Raw genomic sequence first — 8775 nt, 5'->3', positions numbered from 1 at the left:
CTTTTTTTTTTTTCTTCTGTGCCTCTTATGTTAGTAGCGTTGATATATTAAAGTGGTGAAAACTTTATCTCGATAATAATTTACATAGGACCAATCAGTTGGTTTGCAAGTTTGTTACAACTAGGACTAAAATAGTCGAAATGTCTATCCTTAAAAAGATACTATGTCGACATGAAAAGGCCAAAAGATGTATGTTTAAATGTGTAGATCGCAAACTAAAAAGTTTGATAACTTTAAGAGATGTGGATAATATTATTATAATAAGAATTCTCCAAATGTGATAACTTCATTCCCTCTGTTTATCTTGAGTTGACAGCATTAAAATTCTCATGCTTAAAAAAATCCAATGTAACATTTTTGTGATTACTTTTGAACACAACTTGCGAGTGATTTTGACACTAATTAAGAATCCAGCCAAACTCCCCCCACCCCACCCATTCCGCCTCCAAATTCCTAAGAGGCCGTTTGGCTGAAGGGATTAAGTAGATTATCTCGATAAAATTTTGGGATTAATTTGTCCTGTATTTGGTTGAAGGAATTGCTTAAAACCAAAATAAATTGTATACCATAACAAGAAAATATCTATTTCATATAAAAGGCGGGATAAACAACCCTAGTTATAAGTCTAAATATAGTCCCAGAATTATAATTCTAGTTTTGAATCAAACGATGCTTAAGGAATAAACAATACTAAATCTGGCATTAGATATATCGAGAATTAGAATTCTAAAGAACATTTACAACATAAAAAATTTCTTTTTTAAAGAAAAGAACATCTATGGGGTGTGCTTAGGCAGTGAATAAAATTATGTGAAATCCCTATTTTTAAAAATATTACACTCTATACTTATTTGGAGACAAATATTTAGAACACCCAGCAGATATGTGGGTTGTATACCTTGAGGTATACAACACACCATAGTGTCTTTCAACTATTCTTCTCAAAATTTGAATTGTATATCCCGAATTAAAATGGACATAAGTATAATATTTTAACTAGTAAATTTGTCCGCTCTTCGCGCGGTGATAAAATATTTATGGATTTAAAATTAAATTTTATTATAAACATAGTTAAGATAAAGAGATAGTAACTTTTTTACGTGCACATACAAAATCTATTATGTATATAGATAAAATCATAAGAATGTATATATTTTAAAATATAGAATCACAACTTAGATGATTTGCATCTTCAACTTTTTTTTTTAAAAAAAATTAAGATTTTTCTCACTTTTTAATATATATAATAAATTTAAACATGAAACAAAAAGTAAAGGTAAAAACAGAAGAAAAATAAAGAATAATTGGAAATGGAATGTATAATAATTTTATTGTTTTTCGAAACAGAATTTATTGTACAATAAAATGCCTAACCAGACTCTTCTGAATTATTTTGCTTTTTCTCTTGAACTATAATGTTACAAAAAAAGAAAACTTTTCACATATATACTTTGTATGGAGTAAAATTTTTTTAGTTAGAAACTTCAAACTTAATATGTTATAATTTAATTAAATCATAAATAGTGATAGCTCCAATTCATCATCACATTTATTTGCTTAGTTATAAAAGAAGATAATACATTTAAGCGCCAGTAAAAATATGAAGAACACCTATGAGACAAGTCCACCATATTTATTTTATGTTATTATAGTCAAGAAAATTAGATATAGACAATAATATTTGTTCTTCAATGCTAAAAAATCTAAAAGGGTTAGTTGTAGTAAATTTTATCAAAAATAGTATCAGTATTCTATTCGCGAGCCCTGGTATGTGTATTAGTAAGTTTTATAAAACATATTAGTATTGGTCGCTAGCCTTGACACATGTGCATTAGTATAGCTTCTAATCTTCATGTATAAAGGAGAATTTTCTTGACGCGACAAACTGACGATAAAAAATAAATTATAATGCATAACTTCATGTATTACAAATATTTATTGCATAGTCTAGTCAAGAAATTTATATATAGGTAACAAAACATGTTCTTTAACATAAAAAAAAAAAAAAAAGTTCGAAAACGTTACCGGTGGCACCTTTTATCAAAAACAATTTCACATCTGTTCGCTAGCCTTGGCATGTGTATTATGTGCCTCCAATTTCTATGCATAGAGGAGAACTTTCAACAATTTTGCCTTTGCCAAATTGCGGATGAAAAATAAATTAGAATACATAGCGTTCACATATTATAAATATTCATTACAATTTGATTTAATGACACCAAATCAAATATCTGCACATCAATCTATATATCTAGTGTGATACAACACACAAAGGCGATTAAAATGACTCAGACAACACATCAAAGGAGGAGAAGGAATTGTGTTTTACAATTATGATATGCAAGAAACACCTCATAGCAATGCTCATAAAAGAATTGGTAGAAATATTAAAGTAATGGAAGCTTTCAAGTCTGGACAAACTTATGGATGGAAAATCTGTGAATGAGGAGGAATAGCCAAATAAATATAGCCTAAACTGCAGCAAATTAAATTGGTTCCTCATTAATATCAGTTATTACTTTTCCTAAAATTTCCCTTCTGCTGGGTTGTGCAAGGATGTGTTTAGCAAAATTAAGTGCAATTTTTTCTTATTTCTTCCTCATTATTTGTAGCAGCCCCTTTGGAAGGATGCCACTTACGAAACAAAAACTAATTTCATACTTATAATGTTCAGAAGAAATTTATTTTCTTGGAGAAAACGAAATTAGAGCTGGTGAGGAAGATATGAGCCCAAAAAGGTATATATGTTACTTAGATAAGGATAAAAAAGAAATTAAAAAAAAGGTAGCTGCCCAAACTTTTGTATATCTATTGTATTTCATAATAAATTTATCAAAAGAATGATAAGTGGTAAACATACATCACGAAACTTCCTTGTAAATATTAACACAATCTAAAGTAAGCAATTTTCATATATTGTCAAATTCACGTAGGGAATGCGAAGTAAATATGTCCTTACTATAAAGATATTATCAATCGAAAATTCAAGTATTAGTTTTAAAAAAAAATTCGGGGTGTTACAACTCTCTCCCACTTAAGAAATTTCATCCCTAAATTTACCTTGTGCCAGGCTTGAAACAAATTGGGTTATTGAATTCGCATATCCTCTTCTTGCTCCCAGGTAGCTTTTTTGCCAGAATGATTTCTCCAAAGGACTTTACTAGTGGAATTTTCTTGTTTCTAAGCTCTTTTGTCTCATGCGCCAAGATTTGGATAGGTTCCTCTTCGTATGTCAGGTCAGGACTGACCTTAATGGATTCAACAGGAAGGATATGAGATGGATCTACGTGATATCTTCTAAGCATAGAAACATGGAAGAATCGAAACCTGGCTCTGATACCAAAATTTGTAGCAGCCCTTTTGGGAGGATGCCACTTACGAAACAAAAGCTACTTTCATACTTACAACGTTCAGAAGAAATTTATTTTCTTGGAGAAAACGAAATTAGAGGTGGTGGAGAGGATATGATCCCAAAAATTATATATGTTACTTGGATAAGGATGAAAAAAATATAAAAAAAGGTGGTTGCCCAAACAATAGATATACAAAAGTTTGGGCAGCCACCTTTTTCTCTCCATATGATTGAGTCGAAAATGGAGGAGAAAAGAGTGTCACACCCTTAATCCGATAGGGTATGATGGGCACCCGACCCTTACTGAGTCGAGCGAAACCGACTCTCGTAATATATATATGACCTTTAAATCATAACATAGATACACAATGAAAGTTCTTCGGAAACAAACATGCTATTTGTCCTTTTTATCAAATAAAAAACATATAGAAACATATGGAACTTATAATACAATGCATAATGACACATCGGCTTACATAGCCGCTTACATAACCGACATCTTATAACCACGATTGCAAAGTCTCTAACATGGAACATGAATCCATATCATAATGCTCAGACTCGGCAAAGACGGAGAAAATGGAGCTCGCCAATCCCGCTGGAACATCATCTGCTAATATCTTCAACTCGTCTGGGTGTATAAACGGAATACGTACCGAGTATGTAAACCGTGAAATACAATAAGTGGGATCATCGAAGTAATGAGTACACAAAAAATCATAAAACTTGCCTTTGAAAACGTTTGTCATGCATATCAAATCATATAATTATCATGTAAACATATAACGGTCCCGAGTAGCCGAAGTAAAAATCATCATATTCATATACACATAAAAGCGAGGGACGCGGTGTAAAAATATCAACGTATATACATATACATATATATAAAAAAGGAAATGCGCGTGTCCCGCCCCGCTAGCAAGGGATTCGGCCATCCCGGCCACCATCTCCATATCATCACATCATCATTTATTACGTATATATATATATAACGTCCCGAATCTCTCTGCACGAATACATTTGAAGGACCTATTTTGAAGCAGAGTAAGTGACAAACCATATGCATATAAAATCATACTCGGAGACTCGATGAAGTAGTCTAAGCGGAATGTCATTTGAAAATCGGACAATAGTTATATCAAACACCTTTCGGAAACATAATATACATCATACGTATTTACAAATCCATTAAGGGTCATAGTCATATTCAAACCAATCCGAGTTCGCCTCGGAAAGTTACAAACTTTATTCACTTTAGAACATTCCACGAACAAATCGAAGCGATCCGAGCGAAAGTTACGGACGTTCGTAGTTTGGAATCGTTTAGGAAACAAAGTTTGAAAAACAAACTTTTATGCAATCTTTGAAATCCATTCATGCGAAAAACATAAAGACCACAATTTGGCTACATTAAGAATATGAATATCAAGAAACAAATATGGATCATAAACATGCTCGGATCGCAAGAGTAGAATTACCTCGGGGTACGTGTCATAACTTACTTTTCACTAAGACATGCCAAAGAAAGAAAGGTCGAGCTTTACATACCTTAGCCGCTTCCTAAGCTAATCCGAACTTACATCTCGACTTCTCACGATCTACAATAATGTTATTAGGCATCAACCATTAGCCATAACACTTAAGAATCCAATTTCAAATTAATACTTTATCTACAAAAATTTGAAAGCATTTCCCCTATAAATTGGACATCCCCGAGAATTTAACTCAAATCATTATCAACAATACCAACAAACATAATAACAATATCAATAATCAAACGCATTCTAACTTTAATAACTCCCTTCATATAATTTGACGACATTCCATTACATTCAATTACATACTTTCAAATTAACATCAACGCTCACAAGTTCAAGTACCAATCCAAGATCATTCAACTAAGATTCAAGAACATTTTAAATAATCCGCTCAATGATCAAACAAGCCAATCCAATGCACAACCTTACCCGAAATCATTCCAATTCAACAAGACATCACCAACACAATTCTTTCTTCCAAATTCATAAACTATGTCAACAATCCATTCGTTAACAACTTTATTTTCATAAATTCAAGAAACCATATTAATATCACATTATCATCCAATTCAGCCCACACGATTATAACTTCAACTTGGATCATTAAAACTTCATTTTTCATAGAATCCACAACACAACAACCAAAACAGATGAAATTAGTTCTTCACCCTATCCAACACAACACATACACGGCCAAAACTCCACATCCACTCCTAACATCAACTCCAATATTTTATGAGTTTCATTCATTTCTACACATAACAACAACACACAAAACATGCTAAATACAATTATCATTATTCCTACACACACACGGCACATACACGGCCACACACACAACACTATATTTTCATGAATTCCATTCATTTCCATACTCCACAACATCCACAAACCATGCATAACATGTGAAAATAAAGATTGAACCATACCTTCTTCCACCTAGTGCTCCCTCGGCTAGAACCATATTCCGCAAAAACGAGCGCTTTGCTTGCTCTACCAACTACTACATGTTAACGAGGGCCTTTTAATTAGTAGGAAAGCTTGAAGAAAAGAATTTTTCATGATCAATCTCTTGGCTCTCTCTCTCTCTCTCTCTCGGTTTTATGCCGAATGGCCTCTCCATTCTTTTTCTCCATTTTTCTTGAACCTTCTAAGGTGAAAATAATGAACATGATCCCTTGTCATCCTTTTTTAATTGCATATACTAATCTTCCATGTGACCATGGCCCACATCCATGTGGCCGGCCACATGGCTTTTAATTACATAAGGTGGCCAACTTTTCTATAATTAACTTTTGGCCCAAAATTTTCATGAAATGTCTAACTTTCCATCCAACCAAATTCATAAGCACTTAAAAAAAAAACAAAGTCGAAAATAGTCTTATTCTTAACTTTTCACAAGAATATCCCGACGTACAAAATACGGGATATAACATCCTGTCCTTTAGAACATTCGTCCTCGAATGTTCAACTAGTCGCATAGGGTCTTAAGGATCTCGGGTTTCCTTTACTACCGTAGCATGCAATTTTTTTCTACCAATCATATTTCTCTTTTACCTCCTCCTCAGGTTCGCAAGTCATTTCCTTTCTGTTATTATTCCACCACGGCGCCGTAACGGAAGCCACGTCTTTAGCACCCAACCTCCTTGCCTTACAATTAGTGTAATAAAAAGTTAACTTTTCCTTCTTGTCGAATCCTCGATTACGTTCTTCACGAATGATATCTTCAACATACCTACACGGAATTCTAAGTGTCGATACCAATTGTCGTCATATGAATCGTCGTTTCGAGCTACTAATAGCCTGCTTTAACCATTATCGGTGATACAACGAAAGAGGTTGGCGTATAAATTCACCCTCCTTTTAGTGGCCAACGAGTTCTGATCCTTTGCTTAAATCGTCTTACAATCTTTCTTTACTCATCTTGTTACATTTTCAGCACCTTGTCTCATGTCATTACCTTACCTCTAATCCGAACTCTTCTATCGTTCCTTTACTCAGATCTTGCTCTCGACTTTCGCCACACGTGATGTTGCAATCTTTACCCGAATGTACGAAAGAGGGGTCAAATTATTCTAAGACTCGAAAGATTTTCTTCACTAATCCCTATGTTTCACTTTATCTTTGCCTCTCTTCTCCTACCACCAACGTCGGAATACATTTTTGGTTCAACCACGTTCTCGTACTAGTTCCGCCTCGGTAATTTATCTCAAACCATCCTAACATCTTTCCTTAGTGCACCTAAAGTATTATCACCATATTGTTGTTACCGACCCTAAACCCTCTCGTTAAAGCATTTACTTGTTCTCGCCTAAATTGTATAAATATTCATAAGGTAACATAACGCTATTCGCACGACCTCGCGTATTTAATCTTAGTCACGAATCCGGTTCGTACTAGGGTGCTCGCATTTGCTAGGAGTCTACCTTGTCATCCTTTTTCCGCCTTTCCTACTTTCTACCATCGGAAATTTTTGTTGCTAGCAACCATTCTCTCATACATCTTAAACGATCCCGTATGCCGTACTATCTTTCACAATGTCTCCGTAAGCTACTCGTTACTTTCCTTTGTCATATTCCTCTTAAAGTCTCCATTTCCTAATATCATGTTAAAATACTTATAATTAATTCTCGAGCTCCATCTCGATTATTACGACTTCTGCTTTATTTTATTTTCGATCTCTACAGCTTGTCTCGGCCAAGAACTTTAATCGCGGAGTTCGTATCCCGAGGACATTGTAGCGTCGATTGTCTTCGCCTTACACCGTATCTCTCTTCCTCGCTTCCCCTTAGGGGTGTACTTATACTATCGTCCAATTCTACTTTAGTAAAATTCGTATTTCCGGTCTCAATTGCCGGTACTTTTATGACATTTTGATCCCTTGCCGTTCGTTTCTCACTTTCTTTCCTTTCCAAATATCGTTGTATTAACACTTTCCAAGCTTAACTTGTAGTGAAAACAACATCGACTTGCCTTGATTTGCACTCTTTATATTATTTTTCCATAACCTCGTTACTCTTGTCCGATTAATGCCTTCCATATACCGCTATCAGGAACACATTTCCGTGATCTACCATGTATAGGATATTTGCGTACTATGTACACATATAGTCCCTACTATCTTGCTTACAAGATATCTCCATACACTATTCCGACTCGCCTAAATGTGAGTGCCGCCTCCTTCTTGGATTGGTCTAATTTTTTCGCGATCTTTAGGGTTTACCGCCCACTCACTCGGACTCTTAATTTATCCTTAAGTCACTCTAACTCCTCGTTTACTTCTTGAAAATTTGTAGAAGAAACTTCCCTGGGGGTCAAACAGAATTCCTCTCGCTTAAAGTACGCTTAACCTCGGAACTCCGATGATAATACGAGGCTATCAAAACGCTAGTATAATCGCGTCCACCTCACCGCATCACCTTTGTCGCGTATTTTAGAGTAAGTAAGTCTTTTCAAACGTCCTCATAACACGTTCCCTCCGAATTAGAAGGGTTTCTTAGTCTCGACTTCACAATTTCTATTGCACTTTAATCCTCAATATTTTTACCTCTAACCTGACTACTTTGTCGTCTTAGACCTTCTAATGGCGAGGAATACACTTCGATCGCCGTTACTTATAACTACTGTTGCGGACTCGTTCTCATTTTACCTCGTTCTTCGTCCTTTCTAACGTCGAGTCTTTCACCGACGTCATTGCTGTATCCTTAACTTTCATGTCATGGTCTATTACTATACCGTTATCTCTCTCTTTCTTACTTCCTCCTTCCGATTACCCTTTCCATTTCATTTCCTATATACCGGCTTCCCTTACGAACTTGATAAATTATTCGTTCTATAGCTCGCTTTTCCGTTTCACCCTTACTTTTATAAAATTACGTAAACCAC

Source organism: Lycium ferocissimum, chromosome 7, assembly GCF_029784015.1.
Source record: "Lycium ferocissimum isolate CSIRO_LF1 chromosome 7, AGI_CSIRO_Lferr_CH_V1, whole genome shotgun sequence".
NCBI lineage: Eukaryota > Viridiplantae > Streptophyta > Magnoliopsida > Solanales > Solanaceae > Lycium > Lycium ferocissimum.
This window is presented reverse-complemented; position numbering follows the sequence as displayed.